Raw genomic sequence first — 21,574 nt, 5'->3', positions numbered from 1 at the left:
GAGAGAATCCCAAGCAGGCTCTAAGCTGTCAGCACTGAGCCCGACACGGGTCGGGAACCCATAAACCGCGAGATCGTGACCTGAGCCGAAATCAAGAGTCCCGACGCCTAACTGAGCCACCCAGGCACCCCAAAAGCAACCCTTTTTCATAAGAATGTGAAATAGGTAAATTAAGAATGGCCCAGTGCTAGAATCGCCAACAAATTTTACGTAACTCATTCCAAAAAAAACTAAGATGGACCTATAGGTACTGATCAAGAAACCTCTGTAAGAAACGCACCATCAAGTGAAAACAGCAAGGTGCAGTGTGTGCACTGTGAGCATTTGGCTCCTTCTGTGTGAATGGAAAGCGTTTATCTGTTAAGTGTGTGTATCTTCTGGAATGAAACACAAACTGCTGAAGGAAGGCTTGAAACCAGAGGAGTGCGCTTTGCCTTCATGTGTGCCTTTTGTGTTTCTTAGTGGCTTGTGCACGGGTGTGTTTGCTCTCCCCAGTAATCTCTGAGATTAAAACAAAACAAAACAACCAACAGCTCCAGGACAGAAAACCCTTTTCCCCTGACATTCAGTCTGTCTGGAATGAGCCAGTCAGTAGCTCCTGCTTCCATTTCTTTGCAGCTCTTGGCTATGTGAGCGTGTCATATTATGTACAGTATGCAGCCCTCTTCATTTACTATCTACTTTTTATAGTTTTTTCCTCTATTCTCCCAACATTAAATAATCGAAGGAAGACTAATCATTGCTGGAAATGCCTGTCAGTTTTTACACTTTCAGTTCTGTGCTTTGAACAGCAGAATGAAAGCCTGGTGTCCTCGCAGGCCAGCAGTAGGAATCCAGGACTTGAAGCAGGAGTGTCTTCCGTTAATACTCTCATGACTGTTCCAAGAAGACTCGGCAGAGCTTCCTGCAGTTTCGATGGTGAAGTTCCATCTCACTCACTTGACCTGCACGCCCTCTCCATCTGTGAGACCTGGCGTTGTGTCAGGGTCCGTATCTGCAGTCGCGCAGAAGTGAGATTCACAAGGCAGAAACTTCTGATGTTTCTGTGTCCTAAGTTTTCTCAGTTACGGAACAAGATCAATACACAGAAGGCAAAGACTTCATTGATCGGACATACCCATTCCTCTGACGCTTATTTACCGCTCCACTCGCCTCTCTGGTTTCATTGCCAAGTGACAGACTTTTGGGCATAACCTGTGTGGTCTAGCTCAGTCCTTCAGTCTTTCAGTAACTTGGTTTCCTCATCTGTACAACGGGTATAATGATACATACCTGTGTCACGGGGTGGCCTGAGGATTGATGGAGGGGAGGGTGTTTGTAAGATTCTTAGGTGGCCCCTTTAATATTCAGGTCCTTGCAATACAGGTGGGTTCATTCATCTTCTCCCTCTCATAGGGCTTGGGAAAGAAACGAAAGGCGAGTTTTTTTTATTCTTGATTTCTCCGCATTTATCTAGTTTTTCTCCCCCTGGAACGAAATCTGCCTACGTCAGCATCTTGCAAGGGGCAGAAGAGAAACTTAAGATGCTGTTTAGATCCGCTGGTATTGGTATGAGAATCCTTCTACAGTATCTTTGTCCAAAAATAGATACAAAGAGACTCTGTTTTCTGGGAACTCCACCTGTTCCCTTAATTTCTAGTTTTGGGTTTGAACCTGGTATTCCTGACAGATTAACATTCAGTTGACCATGGTAATGAATCCATGCTTCTGCTTTTATCTTGTTAAGATTTTCTGTAAGTAAACTTCCATGACCACAAATACCACTACCTTGGAAAGATTTGTTGACAGGCTTTCCAAACCCAGCTGTCTGAGCTCGGGGTGTTATACAAATTACTGTAGATTGGGCGGCTTAGACAACAAACATTCGTTTCTTGCAGTCTGGAGGCTGGGAAGTTCAAGTTCAAGGTGCCAGCAGATTCAGTTCCTGTGAGGGCCCACCTTCTGGTTTGCAGATGGCTGACTTCTCTATGTGTCGTCGTGGCAGAGCAGAGAGCTGGGTCTCTTCTAAGTGTCTCGTCTAAGGAATCCCATTCATGAGGGCTCCACCCACCTCCTGTTACCATCACATCAGGGGTGTTAAGATTTCACATAAGAATTTTGCAAGGACACAAACATTCAGTCCATAGCAGCAGCTCCTGTATTTTTTAAGAAGTAGTTGATAACAACAGTTCTCACAGAGCCCATCGAGCAATTTAGACAAATCACGGGAGCACGCTGAGTGATTGGGCCTGCGTTGTGACAGCCTTTCCTGGAGGTGCTGCTGGTTCGGACCTGTAGCACTTAATCGGAGAACTGATGCCGTTCAGACTACTTGCTGTGTGACCATCAGCCTATCATTCACTCTGATTTTCCTCATCAGAAAAATGGACGTGCTAATTCCTGTTGCCCTTTCCAGGGTGGTTGTGAGGCAGTGGGGTCCCATGAAAGGGGAGAGCTCTTCAGAGACCCCGCGGCAGCAGTTCCTGGAGGGTTTTGGCAATTATGCTGTGTTTTCGGATTGGAACGTTGGGTGTCTTCCCTCTAAGACACACGATAGGTTGGGCTGACCAGTCTCTCTCAGTGGCTGATTAGCAAAGGAAAGGTTATTCCTGGAAGATGACACAATGTGTGTGTTTTAATAAGGAAACAAAATAGAAGAGAGGATCCCAGAGCAACAGAAGCCAAGAACTTTTCAAGCCATGTGTGAGGGCTGCCCTGTCGGGACCCAAAGGAGTGAGGACCAGGGAGAGTCCAGACTAAGTGAGGGTTATCACTGGGCAAATTATGTGGAGCCTGGAAACTGAAGATGTTTATCAAGGCACATTTTTCTAAAAGGTGCTCAGGATGGCCAGAGATCGTAGCTACATTCTTTCTGCCATGTTTTTACAATGCGCTTCACTGGATTTTTTACATAGTTTTCTATGAGGTCAGTACTTAGAACGCATTATAACGCTACGAATGTAAAGAATTCACGTATTGAGAACGTTTTGCTTTTGTCCAAGCCTTCTTAACATACATATTTAATTACAAGGCATGAGGATTAATGGGGCTTTGAATATTTAAAGCTCTTTTCCCAAGATTAATTTGATTTAATTACCCCTGAGCTCAGCGTTTGCAGCTTGGTGCCTTGCCGTTTGGATGTGTCTGTGCGAGGAGAGGGGCTCAAGCGTACTTCCCTGCCTGCCAAGCCCCTCCCCTTTTATTGTCAGCTTATCACTCTGTCCTTTGAGTTTGGGGAAGAAAGAGAAAGGTAGCAGAAGTTGCCTCTGTGGAGTTCATCTTCCAGCTTGCTGTATTTTCGTAGTAGTTATGTTTAGTGTGCGTCTCTTAGCATCCAGGAAAATAAGGTCACAGAACGATTTCTACAGCCCTGCTCTTCCAGAGACTTAAAAATACTCTCACACCCTGGGTTCCTTCGACCCTGCTGGCCTGTGTGGAGAGGAGGGATCGCCTAGGCCCCAAAAGAGCTCAGACCCCAGACAGGGGCCAGGGGGAGTCTCCTCTCCTAACTGATCACTGTTACCCATCTAGTTGTGAAGGCAGAAGAGGCCTGAGAGCCCGTGGGGCAAAGGGAAGGGGGTGACTTTGTTCCGGGTGAGTGTGTCCTTTCCACCTCAGGCCGCCACCGCCAGCAGAGCCACCCCTGTGTCCCCACATCTGCGGTGGATGACGACTGTGGGGAGCCTCCCCGGTTTCTACAGCCCGAGTCCAGTGGCTGAAGGCTCCCTCCCTTTCTGCTGTGGGCTGTCTCCCTGTGGGAGGCATTGTGTGGAGTGAGCAGCCGGTAGCAAAGGTGGTGAGGTTATGGGGGGGCGCAGAGGGCTAACCAGCAGAAGCTGGCTTCCTCCGGTCGCAGCCCACCTTCAGCAGTGCCGGGCACTTGTGCTCAGCCTGCACGAGTGGACAGGGTGTTGAATGATGGCCCTTCCCCACGCAGCCTGAACCTGGACCTGGGGTGCAGCCGCAGACCACCCCGGCCGGAGTTCATGTTCCCTTCTTGCCGGAGGAGAGGACCCTACGATGGCAAAGGTTTTGTGCCTTGAACAGATGCTGTTTGGGAGCCCATTGAACAGCTGTTAAGATATCCGTAGAGGCGGCTCTGCTCCCCTCTGCCCAGGACACAGGCACCTGGGCCTTGAGTAGAACTGAGGACACTACACAACTCCTCAGGTCGATCTTCGCTACCGCTGACACAAGCCAGGCTTGCTTTCCAGAAACCCCAGGGAGCGTCATGCTCCAGGAGTGATGGCCGGTGCTTCCTAGAGCAGGTCAGGAAAAACAGAAATCTGGCACTAGTCTGAACATCAGGATGGTTTTGTTTGTTTTTGTGTTTTAATGCATAGGCTCGGCTTAGAAAGCCCATGTTCAGCTATCACAAGTCACTGCCAGATACTGGCTAGGCTGAATTGCTTTTCTACTCCCTTGTTCTTCACACATCACCGTCTGCTTTTTTATCTAGTCCTTAACTCAGCCATGGCCAGCCTTCTCACCGTATGTAACTTGTCATATCCTAATGTTACTCTTCCTTTAAGCAAAAGCTTCCCTGCCCTGTCCCCATCCGTTTGGAATGAAGCTGGAGAATCCTGTCTCTCATTTGTCTGTGTGAGAATGGCCAGAGTAACTAGGATATAAACTCTGCTCAGCTCATTATAAGCTTTTTGCAGATTTTGTCCCAAAATATTGATGGGACTGCCAGCACCCCACATCCTCCCCAAATAATTATACGATTAATTTATTATCTGCTGCTGTGTTAGGCTCTTGAAAAATTATTCCCAGTCCTCAGAGTAACCCTGAGAGAGATGTCATTACCCCCATTTTACCAGATGGGGACACTGGGGCCAGTGGGGCAACCCAGTCACGGGGGGAGCCGGCAGCATGGCTGGCAAATGGATCCACCCAAGGCAGAACAAAGGAGATAGAAGCTTATTGAATGCACCGCAAGGGAGCAGCTGGCGGGAGAGCGAAGGAGAGACTGCCAGGAGACAGTGGTGGGGGGATTTGGTTAAGAGGGGAGTGACGAGGGATGGGAACGGAGAGAATTTTCCTTTTGGGGACCCGTGCCCGGTTACAAGTAGCCCTTTGGTCAGCTAGGGCCCTCTTCAAGGTCAGTTGCTTAATGAGCCTGTTTGCATCCAGCCCGGTGGTCCCTGTGGGCCCTTTTGCCTCACTCAGATTCCCATTGCTCAAGCAGGCTGCCTAAAAGCGGCCTCTTCCTGGCTCAGAAGTTAAGTACATACCCATAGAGGGCACAGCTGTTTAGAAGGTTCTAGTGGCATAGTTAAGATTATGACGCCCCTGTGCCCGTGGCCGACGTGACTTCACACGGAGAGTAAGGAGATAACGTTGTACCTACGTTGGCGTGGTGAGGAGTGCGGGAGGCACCACCCGTTCCTCTTGTCTCTGCATGAGGATAGCAGCTGTCATTTATTGGGCACACGCGGTTTTCTCATTGATCTTTACAGGAATCCTGCCAGGTATTTGCTTTCCCCATTTTTATTGATGAGGAAGCAGAGAGAGCAAGACTTGCTTAGCGTCACACAGATCCCTTTGGTCCCTGTCCTCTCTTCCTAACATGATGCTGTGTTTTTAGCATTTGCTTTTTGCCATAAGATCGTAATCATTCCGTGTGTACAGTGTCATGCCCAGGTTTTGTTGTGGTTTTTTGTTTGTTTGTTTGTTTGTTTGTTTGTTTGTTTTTTTACTTAGCGTGACCTGAACCCTTTCTGCATTCTTAAACAGTTTGCAAGCCTGTGTCATGGGTGGTTATCATTCCGTCAGACAAATGTGCCTCAGTTTATTACGTGTGCCCTGGGTCCGAGGTAAAAGGTGTTTTCTGCTTTTGCTGCTGCAAGTAACACAGTGCATGGCTTTGTACGTAAAGCCTTTTCTTTTTTAGAATTCTTCCTTAGGATAGATCCCTAGAGGAAGACTCCTAGGTCCAAGAGAATCCGTTTTCTCAAGACTTCCAAAATTCTTTCCAAAAGGGTTGCACGCAGTTCCCTCCAGTACGTGCTGCTTATTTTCAAAAATGTCATAGTCTATTCTTCAGCTCAGAGACTGGCTGCCCTTCCAAAGGGACACTGACAGCTGTGAAGGGCTACTCCGTGAAGTGGCCTTTGAGGTGTTTCCAGAGGATTTCAAGACAAAATAGGAAATTTTAGAGTCCACATTTGAGCAAAAGCAAGTGTGGGCCGACACCTAGCTACAGAGTCCACTGGCTGGGCCGTTTAGAAAAGGGAGAGCGTGCGCGCACTTGGTCCCAGCAGCACAGCACCTACTGCGGTCTCGGTTATCTTGAGAGGTCAGGGGCACTTGCTTGTTAAGTGCAGGCGTCTCTGGGGGTTAGAAACTGTGGGAAAAGAACAAAAACAGTCAGATGTGCCCGTGAAGCTGTGTCTTGAGGGTGTGTGAACCTGTTCCCTCAAGGTTGGTGGTGGCTCAGGGAGTTTGTTGCCTTCAGTCACACTTGTAGCATTCTTTAGAAGATCCTTAGGGGCACCCTTTGAGGGCACTATCTTAGTTCTGAACTTGCTTTTTAAGTTTGGTCTTTTCCCTTCCCGTTCTGGATCTGTTTCCCATTTAGAAAATCAGCACTAGAGCGTGTCACTTGATTGGACACCCAGGCCAGTGAATAATGTACTGAAGAAGTTGGCCAGTGCTGTCTGTGGCATGTGGAAGTTGTGACCAGTGACGCTGGGGCCAGCTCACCAGGTACAGCTGTCCCAAGTTGAGTCACAGGATTCCTTGTTGACACCTCCCGAGTAATATGGACAGAGAAGGGTTCATGCTGTGACAGTGGTAGGCTTAGGAAGGAAGAGGGTGCCTGTCCTTGGTGCTGACGCTCCTGCCTTCCTGCCTGACCTCTGAGGCTTTGAGAAAACCCTTGGAATAAACTAGAGAGAAACGTGCACTGAAACAGGGCTAGTGGTTTTTCTCCCAGAAGCTTAGAAGCTGTTAGAGACATGGCAGAAGGCCCTGGAGGGAAAGTAAGAACCAAAATCTAAGCTCCTTCTATGGTCCCAGCCAGAAATGGTAGTGGTCTCTGGACACAGACAGGAGTGGAAGAAAGTGGTGCCTGGGTGGCTCAATCAGGTAAGCGTCCGACTCTTGGTTTCTGCTCCGGTCACGATCTCACGGTTCATGGAATTGAGCCCCATGTCAGGCTCTGTGCCGACAGCGTGGAGCCTGCTTGGGATATATATTCATTCTCTCTCTCTCTCTCTCTCTCTCTCTCTCTCTCCCCCCCCCCTCCCCGCCCCCTCAAAATAATACACATTTTTGTTAGTAAAAGGAGTAGAGAGATCTGAGGTGGAGCTGGAAGTACTAGCTAGTGGGCAGTAGCATCCTTTAGTGATACAGGGCAGAGTAAACAGCTTTGTGGGGAGGCAGGGGCATCCCAGTTCGTGTTTCAGACATATCTAAATGCCTTTTAGATGTCCCAGTGGAAACGTTGTGCGGCCAGGTGGAGGTGCAAGCCTGCCACTCGGGAGCTGTCAGAGCCTCAGAGCCTGGGCCCAGTGAGGCAGGAGGGGCCTGACTGGTTTTGCCTGGGGAGTTGGAGATCATGGGGAAGCGGCTCCAGGACCGGACCTGGAATGCTGCTGGAAAGCTGGGGCAGAGGAGTAGGAGAGGCTCCCAGAAAAGGACACAGCTTATTCAAAGCGTTTCTGAGAGCTGGTGGGGAGGTGACGTGGCTGGGAAGTGGCCGGTCCCTGTGGGAAGTCCATCCAGGATGGGAAACGGGAGTGATGTGATCACATCGCGTGTTTCAGAAGGCTGTTCTGGCGGTAGTGTGGAGGACGGATTGGAGGTGAGGGCAGCTCAAGGCATGAAGACAGACTGCGCACCCCACCCTGGGCAGCCGCACTGCTGTCCCCACCCAGGGTCCATCTGCGGCCAGCAGAAAAGCAGATACGGACGGGCCAGCCTGTGAAGTGGGAAGGTGGCTGGCTCTGGATCCTGTGTGATGGTCTTCTAGCTGCTCCTGGGCCAATTCTAAAGGCACTCCTCTTGCTGTTTCCTTAAGACCAGCGGTTTAAAAAAAAAATGTGTTTTTAACACTTATTCATTTTTGAGAGTGAGACAGAGCATGAGCAGGGGAGGGGCAGAGAGAGAGGGAGACACAGAATCCGAAGCAGGCTCCAGGCTCCGAGCTGTCAGCACAGGGCCCGACGTGGGACGAATGACCTGAGCTGAAGTCGAACGCTTAACTGACTGAGCCACCCAAGACCCACAGTTTTAAATGTGCACACATGCACATATGCTCCTTCTCTGAGTCCTTTCCTTTCCTTTCCTTTCCTTTCCTTTCCTTTTCCTTTTCCTTTCTTTTTCCTTTCCCCTTGCATCCTGCAGCAGCACATTCCACTGGCAGATTCTACAGCAGGAATGTTCTGTCACTTGCTTGATTTCAGTGGTTTGATTTTATGATATGTTGCCACAGTACCTGGAGCTCAGGCCTTGTCAAATATCTGTTTGTGTGGTGCAGACATCAACCCCCAGAAACGTGAGGCAATGAGGACTACGGTGGGGCATTCTGGTCAGCTTTCTTCCTACCAAAAGGCCCCGCCCATCTCCCCCTGGCTTCCTAACAGCCCATGGCAGTGAGTCTGTCTCTAGTGTGTCCACACGGTGTCCTCACCTGCATGCCTCAGTCCTCACAGCGTATCCCTGGGAGGGTGGCCAGGCAGCGGTGTTCCCTGTACAGCGCCGCTCTGGGCCGAGGGATCTGCCCAAAGTTCCCAGACTTTGGCAGAGCAGGCAGTGCGGTGCGTCCAGTGCTGCCAGTGGGGCGGCCTGAGCAGCGCCTCCCGTGTTCGGACCCCAGCCCCTGCCCTCGGTAGCTGAGTGGTATTACACTGCCCGCTCCACCCTGTGCCGCAGTCTCATCTGGAAGAACAGGGAGGAAAATAGCACCCCTGGGGGAAGGTCTGTTACGGGGATCGGGGACCGAATGACTTAACGTAAGAAGATGCTTAGTCCATGAGCGCTCAGTGAACGCTGCCTGTTGTCATTCATCCTGCTGCGTATCTCAGCTCGTACTCCTAGACTGGGCAACTTGACTCAGCCGTCTTTTCAGTATTCTGTACTTGTGGCTCGCATAAATTTCCTTGTTGCTCTGCTCACGGCCAGTTCCGATCCCTGGGTGGTCAGGGTTAGCGGAAAGCAGCCGGTAAACTGTCCACTGCCTGTGTCTCCACACCCTCCGCTCTAGCACAGCATATTCGTTTTCCTTGGCTGTCTCTGCAGATCTAGTTTTTAGCCCCCTTTGCTCTCATTTTCTGTCAGCTCTCTTGATTTCCCTCTGCCTTTTAAATTTTTCTTTTTATGTTTTATTTTTTATGTTTGAGAGAGAGCCAGAGAGACACGGAGCGAGTAGGGGATGGGCAGAGACACAGAGACAGAATCCGAAGCAGGCTCCAGGCTCCAAGCTGTCAGCACAGAGCCCGACGCGGGGCTGGAACTCAGGAACCTTGAGATCACACCTGAGCCGAAGTCGGACACCTAACCGACTGAGCCACCCAGGTGCCCCTTCCCTCTGCCTGTTAAGTTAGAGAAGCCAGCTCCCACTTGGTGAGCTGGTGTCCAGAAACAGGCTCTGTCACCTTCTGTGTAAAGGGCCTCTCCATCCTGTCTTCCTGCTGGAGACCCCCATGGGACCTGGTGGTCCTGCAGCTGCGCTGGAGGGGCCCAGGCCGTGAGCAGTTGTGGTGACGGCAGCAATGCAGAACAGCAGCTGACATTTATGGTCACCGCTGTGTGCCGTCACCCTGTACGTGCTGGAGATGGTTGTCTCATCCGATCCCGTAGCCCCGTTATATCCCCTGTTGTAGAATGAGACTGCAGAAACCGAAGCTGGGAGAGCTGAGGCACCCACCTGCCTGTGCTCACCATTTAGTAAGTGACCAAGGCAGACTGCCCACGTGTGCCTAGCGTTCCTGACCACAGGTTATGTGGGGACGCCCTGTCACACTCATCTGTCTGAATCCCACTTTTGTTTTCTGTGTGACAAGATTAACAGTGTGTGCTTGGCTAGGCTGTGATGCTACTTGGGGGATTTTCTTAGGCAGATCCTTGCCTTTTAGTTCCCTTCCTGAGACTGGTCACAAGCTTTAATGTTCTGCAGATCCTGTCGATGAGATGTGAATAAAATATTAACATTGCAGGAGCTCAAATGACAGAAAGCTGCGTTGTACATTTCTCTGCATGTGGATATTTGACATGAATTGAAAGCCTTGTAGACGGCAGCAGGTGGGTAGGTTCCTGAGGGAGATTTTCTTTACTCTAGTGAGGAGCTAACTTTTGCAGCAGGCAGGCAGCAGAGGGCCCCCGAGCCTCACCAAAAAAATCTAGATTCCGGCCTTAGCTGGATGCTCGCCAGGTACCAAGCCAGCGAGTGTCCTTTGGCGTAGTAGGGAAGCATTCAGACGAGCCTGCACTGGAGTACTCCTCTCTCAGCTGGGAGGAAACCCCAGCACCTCCAACATCAAGATAGGAGTCAAGTAGAAGGTAGAAATTACAGTTAATTATAGAAGAATAGTGCACAGTCTGCTGACCTGATAGTCAACGTGTGGTTTTGCTTTGAGGGTAGGGCACGGGATTGTGTGCCATCGTATGTAAAGGAGTTAACCCACCGGCTTCTGCAGGAACCAGGAAAGGAACAAGAAACTGCCCAAGTCCTTCATATTCTAATATCCCCTTGCCCTGATTTTTACTGGGTTCTGATTCAGTAACCCTCATGGCCTCTGCAATGACCCTCCCCCTCGGTAGTATCTTTCCTGGAATGTTCTGAGCAGCTGTCCCAGGACTATGGACAGTAAATGCTAGTGAGGTAATGACAGACACACCCAGAATGAGATTAAGCTGTTTGGCTCTTAACCCTCAGTATTAGCAATTGAATGGCCGGATTCCAACCAGGTTCTTAATGATTTCTTTCCAATCTGAGGATCCTGACTGTAGGTGCTTAGAACAATGCCTGCATAAGGGCTTGTTATTATTATAACCTATGTACTGTATATGGGCCTTTTTTTTTTTTTTTTTTTTTTTTTTTTTTTTTTTTTTTTTTTTTTTTTTTAAAAGAGAGAGCGAGCATCAGCAGGGGAGGGGCAGGACAGAGGATCCAAGTGGACTCTGCCCTAATAGCACAGAGCCTGATGTGGGGCTCGAACTCACAAACTGTGAGATCATGACCTGGGCCAAAATTGGATGCTCAACCAACTGAGCCACCCAGATGCCCCATATAGATGAGCCTTTAAATCAGGCCTAGAGCCTATTTTTCTTTCCTTTTTTCTTTTTTTTTTAAAGATTTTTTTTTTCCCCCTTACAGTAGAAGGCTTGGGGAAATGGCAAGAAAGCCAAAAGAATGTGCTTATGTCATTAGCTGTCACGCTCTGCAGTGGGCACAGCTTCTCACGCTCACCAGTAATGAGCGCCCCACACACGGCAAGCAGAGCACAGCGCGTTCGGAGGCGAGGGGACACCGCCAGCCGCCCGTGGACTGATGCAGTAGAATCGCATGCTCAGCAGTGTCTGAGTAACGTGCGCTTGCTCTGAAGTGAACACCCTGACAACTTAGAAATAATACAAAGTAAAATGCTTGTCAGCTTTCCACACCCAATAAGCTCTGTCAGAGCGCCCTTAAAATGTCGGGTGGGAGGCTATGCATGTTCAGATCCTGTAGTGGCATTTTACTTCAATTGGGCCTCCGGTTAGGTTTCTTCACAAGGTCATTAAACACGGTTTCATTTGGTTTAAGAAGCATTCACCCCTGCCCACCGGAAATTGGGGCCTTGGATGAGACTGTACCTGCACTCGCTAGTCCCGCTAGTCCCGTTGGGAGCCGCCCAGCTGGACGCACACCTGGTCCTGGGCCCAAGGTCAGCCTTGAAATCGCAGCGTGGGACAATGGCTAGAGGGGAAGCGCTTTGAGCCTGAGGCCTTGAGGCCCAAGGAAGGCCGGCGGTTTTTCTGCATGTCCCGGTTCTCATAGCGTCCTGTGTGTTTGTGAATCCTTCGTTTTGTGGAGGTTAGGCCTGGAGTGCTGTTCTTCCATAAAAATAAGGTCTCAAGGCTATCTCTCCAGTTGCTCCTGTCCCCCTCCTGTGCCCTCTCAGGGTGTCCGGGGCCTTGTTTGTGTCCCAGGAGCACCACTGAAGCCGTGGTCGCCACCCAGCCAGGCAGACGGGACCAGAGCAGCGGGGCTGGGGCGGACGGCACCGTTTTGTTCTGCGGGAAGCAGCTCACTGGCTCTGCTGCAAGTGCCGCTGGGAGGTTTCCCCAGCAGCGGTGCTGACGGAGCTCGTCTTGTTCTTTGCACCCGCTGTCAACACTTTTACTGCCAGCTTTGTTTTGTGTTAGTTTACATAAACTTCTCAGGTCTGGGGCTTGAGAAAACGGGAGTTTCTTTGGAACAAGAACGCGATAGAGGTGGTGCCGTGAGCCTCAGTGCGGTTCTGCCTCTCCCCGTGCACTGAGACCCGGCCCAGGGAAGTCACTCCCCAGCAGGAGCCTCACCTGCGGGTCCGAGACTGACCTGCTGCCTGAGGTGATGGATGTGAGCTCCCTGGTCGGTAACTAGCGTGTAACAGGCACTGAATAAACCGCGCCTCATCTAAGTGTTCCAGACCCATTACTTCTTTCCGTGCTGTTACTTTAAAATAAAAAACTAACCTTTCAATTAAATTGTGGGAGTTCTGCTGTGTTACACACGAAGCACTGACCATTTCACATCTGTGTCATTTCAAAAGCTTCCCTCCTTGTGCCCCTACAACTGACTGAGCATTGGCACCTCTTTGAATAGGATTCCCTGACCAGCAGATTTTTTTAATAAGCTGTGGTTTCTTAGGGTTTTTTCTTTTTTTCTTTTTTTTTTTTTTTTTTTTTTCTCTTTAGCCATTCGGAAGAGGTTCTTCAGAATCTTCTGTCTTCCCATTCCCCTGGTCCGGAGTCTCACTCTGGACTGTACCCCTGGCCTCCTGCTCTCCATCCCAACTCTCTTCCTTCCTGGCTGCCCTGTAATTCTCAGTCAGCCTTGCTCGCTATTCTTTCACATCACCTAGGGAGAACCTGCAGTGGCTTCTAGAACTCCAGGCTTCTAACACTCTTTCTCGTCTGGCCTCTTCCTCCTGTATCTCGCAAACAAGACCAGTCCCTTGCCTGCCTGCATGTGTTTGCATTGATGCCTTTTCCTGGACATGTTCCGTCATTCTCTTCGCCACTGGTCCTGTTGCTTCCACGAAGTCTTCCCCAGCTCACATAGCTCCACTGGGTGTGTCCATCTCAGTTACCATACTCAGGCAGGCAGGCAGGCAGGGGCTCTGTCTGACGCTTTGGGGCTCCATAGAAGAATCCTAGTAACCACTGAGCAGTTAACCCACTTCCCTCACTCTGGGGTGGTGCTGTGCCTGACACAGGACCTCCCTGCCTGCAGATGGGGTTTAGTATTAAAGAGAGTACATCTGTTGCAGCATCAGGTTCAAGAAACTGATCGCAGGGGTCTAGATAGAGTGGAGGGGATGACCACGCTACGCACATCTGCCTGTCCCACCCTGAGTGGGCAGAAAGCTGAAAGAGACCAGTCGTGTCTCTTGCTTTTTAAGATGCAACAGACCCACAGTGTATCTGACTGGCTCAGTGGGTTAAGCATCCCAACTCTTGATTTCGGCTCAGGTCATGATCTCATGGTTCATGAGTTTGAGCCTCACACCGGGCTCCATGCTGACAGTGCGGAGCTTGCTTGGGTTTCTCTCTCTTTCTCTCTTACTCTCTCTCTATCCCTCACTTGCTTATGCTTGCCTTCTCTCTTTTGAAATCTATAAATAAACTTCATATGTATATTAAAAAAGATGCAACAGCCCCATAAGTTACAGCCCTTTAGCCTAAGGCCCAGGAAATCTCAGCACTTCTGTAGATTTTCTGACCAAGAGATCCCCAAAGGTCAAACGATGGAATCCACAGAGAGAATCTCCAGCACCTCTGGCCAGGGGAACACCTTAGCGATGTCCAGCAAAGACTGTGCTCCACGTGTTTCATGGGGCCTTGGTTTCTCGCCACCTATTCCAGACCCCCGCCCTCCCTTCACCCCCACTCTCCCACCTCTGTCTGTCACCAGGCTCTCTCACATCTGTCCTCCCCGCTGTTGCGCTCCTGGATCATGGCAGCATCCTAATAGGGCTTCCTCTTCCGCTCGGCTCCTTCCAGTTTCATGCTCCAGACCCGCACTGTGGTGATCTTCCTGAAGAACAGACTGCATTGACCATGTTGTCCTTCTATTAAAACCCTCCAGTATCTCCCCACAGCTCCGGGAGGCACCTCTGGAGGCCTTACACTGGCTCTGGTCAGCCTCTCTGCATGTGTTCCTTCCCCCAGCATCTTGTTCCAGCCTCATGTCTTGAGTTTCTGCACCAGCCCGGCTGTCTCACATCCCCACACTTGATACTTGTTACCCTCACCCTCTCCCGGATGCCTCTTCTCAACCTTGGAACCTCAGGCAGACCTTCTCCTTTGTGCGGTCTTCCCATGCCCCACCCCACCTCTCTCTTGAGCACCTGCAGCACTCATGTGACCCTCTTTCTTCCTTAATCCCCACTCCACCAGCCAGTCCCTGAGCTGAAACACTGTAGGATCCATTTCTTTTAACTGGCACCTGCTCAGGACCTGGCGTAAGCATTCAAATGAACGAGTGGGTTAATCATGAGGAGTAGGCACCACCGCTTCCCCGGTGATATCTGTTTTATGAGAAGAGGGACCTTTCCCACACAGTAGCCAGGAACCCTTGTACTTGTCTTTGCGGCAAGGAGTGATGGGGAGAAAGGTGGAGAGGAGAACATTCTCTTGATAGTTAAGGAGAACTACAGTACCATTCCCCAAGTGGGCAGGAGAGAGGTGAGGGCAACAGGGGACCGGCTGGCGAGTATAGCAGTTCAGTGGATGGATGTACCAAATGTACAAACTGAACTTAGAGCCAACGTTATGAAAGTTGCCTTGGTGCCAGTAATTGTCCTCCAGGTGTATCCAGGCCAGCCTGGCCTGTAAAATGCAAACCTGAGTTGTAAAGTGGACACACACACACACACACACACACACCCCAGATCCAGCTCATAGCCATGGTTGTTTAGTCCTCACTGACATTGTAAACTAGTTTTTAGCTAGCTACCAATATATAAAATTAGATTTTATATAAAATTCCAGATTTTTGGTTTCTCTTGAATTTAAAACCTTGGGCAAACAGTCTAACTTCTGCTTGGCAACTGTTCTTGAATCTTATAATCTGAAAGTTAAGGACAGAGTTTTATTTATGATTTTTTTCCCCACTTCCTAACACAGTGTTTGGCTCGCCTGGTAAATATTTGTTAAAATAGATATAATTCGGGGTGCCTGGGTGGCTCAGTCGGTTGAGCTTCCGACTTCGGCTCAGGTCACTGACGATCTCATGATTCATGGGTTTGAGCCCCACATCAGGCTCTGTGCTGACAGCTCAGAGCCTGGAGACTGTTTCAGATTCTATGTCTCCCTCTCTCTGTCTCTGCTCCTCCCCTGCTTCTCTCTCTCTCTCTCTCTCTCTCTCTCTCTCTCTCTGTCTCTCTCTCTCTCTCTCAGAAAATGAATGAACATTAAAAAAAAGATTAAAAATAAATAAATAAAATAGATATAATTAATCACACCTAAAAACCTTAATTACTTGTGGGTACCAGCGAGAGGATACAGGGAGATGGATGCAGATTTAATTCAACATGTATTTTGGGGGGCAGCTGGGTGGCTCAGTCAGTTAAGCATCCGACTCCTGGTTTCGGCTCAGGTCATGATCTCACAGTTTGAGTTTGAGCCCCACATCGGGCTCTGTGCTGACAGCACAGAGCCTGCTTGGGATTCCCTCTCTCTCTGCCCCTCCCCTGCTCGCTCTTTATCTCTCTCAAAATAAATAAAATAAAAAAACCCACATATTTTGTGAATTTTGGAAATCTCTCTTTTTTCCCAGGAAATATATTCATACCTATGAATATATTTGCCTATTGAAGTTGGTCAGTAGCATAAAGTATCTGTTCACATTTGCAAGCACTCACTCCATTGCTTGTTGGGGGTGGGGAGTGATTATTCCATGGCTGGTTGCTTTGCTCCTTTTAAGTTTAGCAAACATAACTCTCCAACTTGATCGTTTCTTAGGGTGAGACTATTTGATATCATTAGTGAAGACAAAAGTAACTGATACAGGGGCACCGGACTGGCTCAGTTGATGGAACATCCACCTCTTGATCTTGGGATCATGAGTTTGAGCCCCATGTTGGGGGTAGAGATTACTTTTTAAAAATTTAAGTAAGCAATTGATAGAACTAAAAGATTATTGTTCCCCCAAAGTAAACATGTATTTAGAGGCAGCGACTTCCAGGAAGCCATGTATTCATCTGGATTGGAAGTAAATCGGTGACACTCCTGGTGTTCTGGGACTTAGTCATAGTGTCTACAGCCTGTCTCCCATCTGTGTCCCCAAGAATCTGGACTTAGAGTCTCCAGCATGTATGAAGATCAGAAGGCAGCAGTATGTGCACGAGATCACGACCACTCTGGATGCACCACCATCTAGTGTTTGATGAACATTGAAGGCTACTTTACTAGTTTGCTGGGGCCGGCATAGCCAAATGCCACAGACTGGGTGGCTTAAACAAGAGAAACTTATTTTTTGGCATTTCACAGTTAATTTTTCTTTTTCTGGAGTCTGTAAGTCCAAGATCAAGGTGTTAGCAAGTTTGGTTTCTTCTGAGACCTCTCTCCTTGACTTGAGATGGCCACCTTCTCCCTGGGTCCTTCCATGGCCTTTGCATTGTGAACGTACATCTCTGGTGTCTATGTGTCCAAATCTCCTCTTCCTAGAAGGACACCAGTCAGAATGGATATTAGGGTCCACCCTAAGTATCTTTTTTTAACCTCATCACCTCTTTAAAAGCCCTATCTCCATTTTGATTAAAAGTCCTACCGCCTTCTGAAGTACTGGGGGCTAGGACTTAAGCATCTGAACTGGAGGGGGCAGGTACAGTTCAGTCCATAACAGCCATAAATAAATGACATGGGTTTGTTGGTTTGTTTGTTGGTTTGTTTTACTGGTTCTGATATTCAGTTTGGAAAGCAGGACTGGTTATGATTGGGCTTACAATTGAACCCAAAGACCAATCAATCAGAGTATTAGCATATGTTCTCTGTGTGTTTCCAAATTGTCCTGCGTTCATCTGGGCAGGTAGAGCGGTTCATTCTAAGCCTGAATAGAGCAGAGCTCAGGGAACCTGGCAAAAGGCAGATGGCATCTAGTGAAGTTTTATCCTATTGTCCATCTGTTATTTTGAACAGTTGTTGGCAGGAAGGCGCTAAGAATGAAAACAGATACTAGCAGTGCCACCGCAGACTACCCTTTGGCAGCTCTCCGCAGGGCCAGGTAGTGATTTATTGACAGAAATCACCGCAAGCCTTCTAGGGGAGGGCACGTGGCTAGGGGTGCGACTGGTGCAGCTCCCACCAGGGAGACCTTCAGCTCTACCTTCTTGGACTGGACTCTTGCCCTCTAGGACGCCGTAGATGAGCCGCCCATGTGGTCACCACTGCACTTTCCCCACTAGCTAGACCACGTAACAGGCACTGAGATCCGGGGTTACAGATGAAGGCTGAAGACAGCTTGGAAAACATGGGAGGGGGAGTCATATTTGCAGCGGTGTTAGGAGACGCACTCAGCAACACCTGAGCTGTACTTCCACCTCCGGAAGTCACCTTTGGGTTTTAAATGTGAAGAAGCTAATGAAGAAGTAAGAGTGGGGACTAAGCATTCTCTGGGCACAGAGTGGTGGGGACACACTACCGATTCATTTCTCCCTGATCAAGCTCTCATGACAGTGTTTGAGGTAGTAGCATCCTAAGGTTTGTTTTATAGCCACTGTCGCTGACAGCACCGGAAATTTACATCCAAGAATAAGCAAACCAGGGTGGCTCAGTTGGTCAAGTGTCCAACTCTTGGTTTCGGCTCAGGTCACGATCTCGGGGTTCCATGAGTGCGAGCCCCACGTCAGGCTCTGTGTTGGCAGCACAGAGCCTGCTTGGGATTCTCTCTCTCTTTGCCCCTGCCCACTTGTACTGTCTCTCTCAAAATAAATAAATAAACTTTGGGGAAAAAAAAGAAGCAGCAAGTGAGACAATAAAGGATGGTTTGTCTTCTTCAGACAGTCAGCTCAGCACTCTCCCTCGGGCCTGAATATCTCCCCTCGGCAGCTACCCCGGCATGACACGGCATCAGGCAAGCCTGCCCCCCCCCCCGACCCCCTGCGTAACCGGGTCCTTCTTGCGTCAGCAAGGCATCCCTGTGCCCCGGCGGGTGTGTGCTCAGTCCTAACAGTTTATGTACAGCCCTGAAGCTGTGTTGGCATCGTTTACAGGAGTGCTTTCCGGAATGCGTTGTCCACCCTCTCATTTTCTTTTTTCTTTTTTTTTTTTTTAATTTTTTTTAATGTTTATTTATTTTTGAGACAGAGAGAGACAGAGCATGAACGGGGGAGGGTCAGAGAGAGAGGGAGACACAGAATCTGAAGCAGCCTCCAGGCTCTGAGCTGTCAGCACAGAGCCTGACGCGGGGCTCAAACTCACAGACCGTGAGATCATGACCTGAGCTGAAGTCAGACACTCAACCGACTGAGCCACCCAGGCGCCTCCACCCTCTCATTTTCAACACCACTTGCCAATTTCGATACTACATTTAGGCCTTGGTTTACAAACGTGAGCAGTCATAGATTTCACTGCCAGCCCTTCCTGTCCCCTCACTCTCTAATACCTTTTTGGTGTCTTACTGTTGAATCTGTTGATCACCTGCCACTTGAAGCTAGATGGAGTGAAGATTTCAGGGCATTGAAGAAAAGAATGGACAGTGAATGTTGTCAACTTCCCTGTAATTGCCAGTAGCAAATTCTTCTTCTAAAGAACCCAGTTGTCTGATTTTTTTTTTCCTAAATAGAGGTATCAAAAGGACCAGCAAAACCGAGACCTGTGTAAAAAAAGGTCGGCGCTTCCTAAAGTGGACTACGCGTCAGAATCGCCGCCATTATGTCCACGGGCACTTCTCGTTGGTAGGTCTCGAGTGGAGCCTGCTGTTGTCGTTCCTGACAAGCTCCCGGGTGGAGTCCTGCTCATCCTTTGAGGAGCAAGAGACCGGGTGACTGTCCTCTAAGGGGACCATCTATAGCCACCTGCCTGCATTAAGCGTCTTCCAGTGTTCTTTATGGTATCGTGTCCCCCAGAGCTAAAAATCACTGATGAAACAAACAGCCCATATTTGAAGGAGAGGATTCATTTTCACGTGGAGAAAGAGCCACGTGGGCATGTGAGTAGGAGCGTAAGAACAGTACTGTCTGGAGACCTCAGATGGGTGATGTGCTAACCAAGCAGTGTTGTGCTATTTTCCATGACAAAAATGTGTGAAAGACACTCATACCATAACTGGAGTTGCCAAAGCTTCGGAACTGGGAGAATAAAAGGAACGAGGGATTGGGAGAAAAGCGGCCTGCCTTTGCCGTTTATCGTGAAGTGTTTCTCCGTTGAGACCGTGTCCCTGCTGCTGTGCCTATGTGTGCACTTTCTGCAGGGGGCGAGGGGGGCGGTGGTTTCGTTTTGTTTTTTTAATGAGCGTGAAAAACTCCCAGCGTGGGCAGCGGCTTTCTCCACGCAAGCCTGCCACGTGAACAGCACTCGCGAAGTGTGGTGTCGCCTCTGCTTCCAGCTAAGGTCAAGGACGGGACCGTCCTTCCAACACCAGAGGAAAGGGACTGTCGTCTGCAACACATCGGCCAGCCACGTCACTCTTGGTTTTCTTACCCTGCTTGACAAGAATTAAGCGGCCCATCATTATACTTCCTCCGTTGAATCCAAAACAGAATTAGCGAATTTTGAGGTGGCCAGAAAGGGTCAAAAGTGATTACACTGTGCAGTTTACTTTACCTTTGTTTGTTCTTTCTGGGACAACAGTGAGAATTCAGTCTTCTCGTGATATAAGTAATTAGGGAGAACTGTGAGTTCTTTGGAGGAAAATCATCCTAAAAACCTTCACAGGTGCATGGTCCCCTTGATCCCCATCCCTTTTCCAGGAGCTGACTGCGTGGCTGAGCTCAGATGAATGATTTATAAATTGCCTTCCACTCCCTGGGCAGTGAGGAAACCCTGAACTCAAAAGCAAAGAGCTCTTTGGTCAAATGTAGTCCGAGCAGAGTGTTGCCAGGGTTCACAGTGGAAGGATCAGGCCCTTTTATGCGAGGCTGTTACCATATTTGAAGCATGAAGAGGGCGTGTGGTTTGATGACATCAGGCACTGCTGATGGCACCCATGCTCTGCTTCGTCCCCGGTGGGGACTTAGTAAATACCGTACATGGATGGTGTCATCATAGAATCTGCCCTGAAAATCATGGGAGTCAAGAAAAAAAAACACGTACCTAGATTGCCCTACCTGCTCGCGTAGACAAAAGCCTTGGGGAACGTCAGGCTTGTTGGTGATGTTCTAAATGTTAGAGGATTGGAAACAGAAGTGGCAGAGTAGTCAGAGGTACCTCGGGAAAGGGGAACCCTCTAGTAAAGTCAGCATTCGAGACAGCCTCTGAGAGCCAGGCATCATCGTACCGGAGGCCACATATTTTCTCATTTTATCTTAACACTCGTCCAGGGAGATTGGAAGAGTAAGTCTTGGTGCGAGACCAGGGAGCCTGCCCATAGCATAAATAGCAACAAACTGTCTAGTGTCTAAAGCTTGGGCTCCTTCTGCTATATTGTGTTGTCTTTATTCCTTTCAGGAGTTGGGACAAGCAGGTGAGGAAGGCAGATGAGCTTTAAAAATAAAAATGGAAGGAAGTCCAATGGGACTTTCCAATTAGCAGCTCAGAAGTGTACCTCAAACCACTCTCCAGAAGTCATTTACTTAACTTGCTATATGTCAGTTTTTCCTCCATTCTCTCTGCCCAGAGTGGTGAGCCACAAAATCCTTTCAACAGAGCGTGCCTCTGTGTCTTTCTGCGGGCACAGGAACCAGAGGCAACTAGAGAGATTGCACTGTCCAACAAAGAGTGAGTGGGGGGGCCATATTCAAGGGAAAGGCCCGTGTGTAGCCTGTACCTCATGAAGTCCAGTTCTGAAAGGGGAAATGAACATTTTTACAGAAAGAGCAGGATTGAGAGGTCGGCAGGAAGAGAGAGAAATGCAGACATGCAGGGCACGTTCTGGAAGTGCCAGGGAGAAATCGGCCACGGCAGAGACAGGATGCAGCGCTCTGTCCCTCCCTGTCCCACTGTGCTGTTCTCTTTCGTTTCCCACTGTTGACCCCCACTGCTCCTTTAAGAACCTATTCTGTTTCCAAGTTTCCCAGAAGTCATTGTCTAATGTCAGTATCGAAAATGGTCGTTCTGTTGGGGCACCTGGGTGGCTCAGTCAGTTAGGCGTCCGACTCTTGGTTTTGGCTCAGGTCATGATCTCATGGTTCATGGCTTCAGGGCCCAGATCAGCACAGCACCTGCTTGGGATTCTCTGTCTCCTTTGCTCTCTGCCCCTCCCCCGCTCACATCCTCTCTCATTCTACCCCCCCTCCCCCCG

The 21,574-nt window shown here is 49.3% G+C and overlaps 1 protein-coding gene across 3 annotated transcripts in view; it reads left to right on the top strand.

Annotated features, from left to right (window-relative positions):
* RNF216 (ring finger protein 216) overlaps positions 1 to 21,574 on the top strand; it is a 146,740-nt gene that overhangs the window by 79,434 nt on the left and 45,732 nt on the right. The gene's annotated exons all lie outside the window — the stretch shown is intronic.

Source organism: Neofelis nebulosa, chromosome 18 (assembly GCF_028018385.1).
Source record: "Neofelis nebulosa isolate mNeoNeb1 chromosome 18, mNeoNeb1.pri, whole genome shotgun sequence".
NCBI classification, from domain to species: domain Eukaryota; kingdom Metazoa; phylum Chordata; class Mammalia; order Carnivora; family Felidae; genus Neofelis; species Neofelis nebulosa.
Note: the sequence above shows the minus strand (reverse complement) of the source record. Positions and strands in the feature narration are given on the sequence as shown.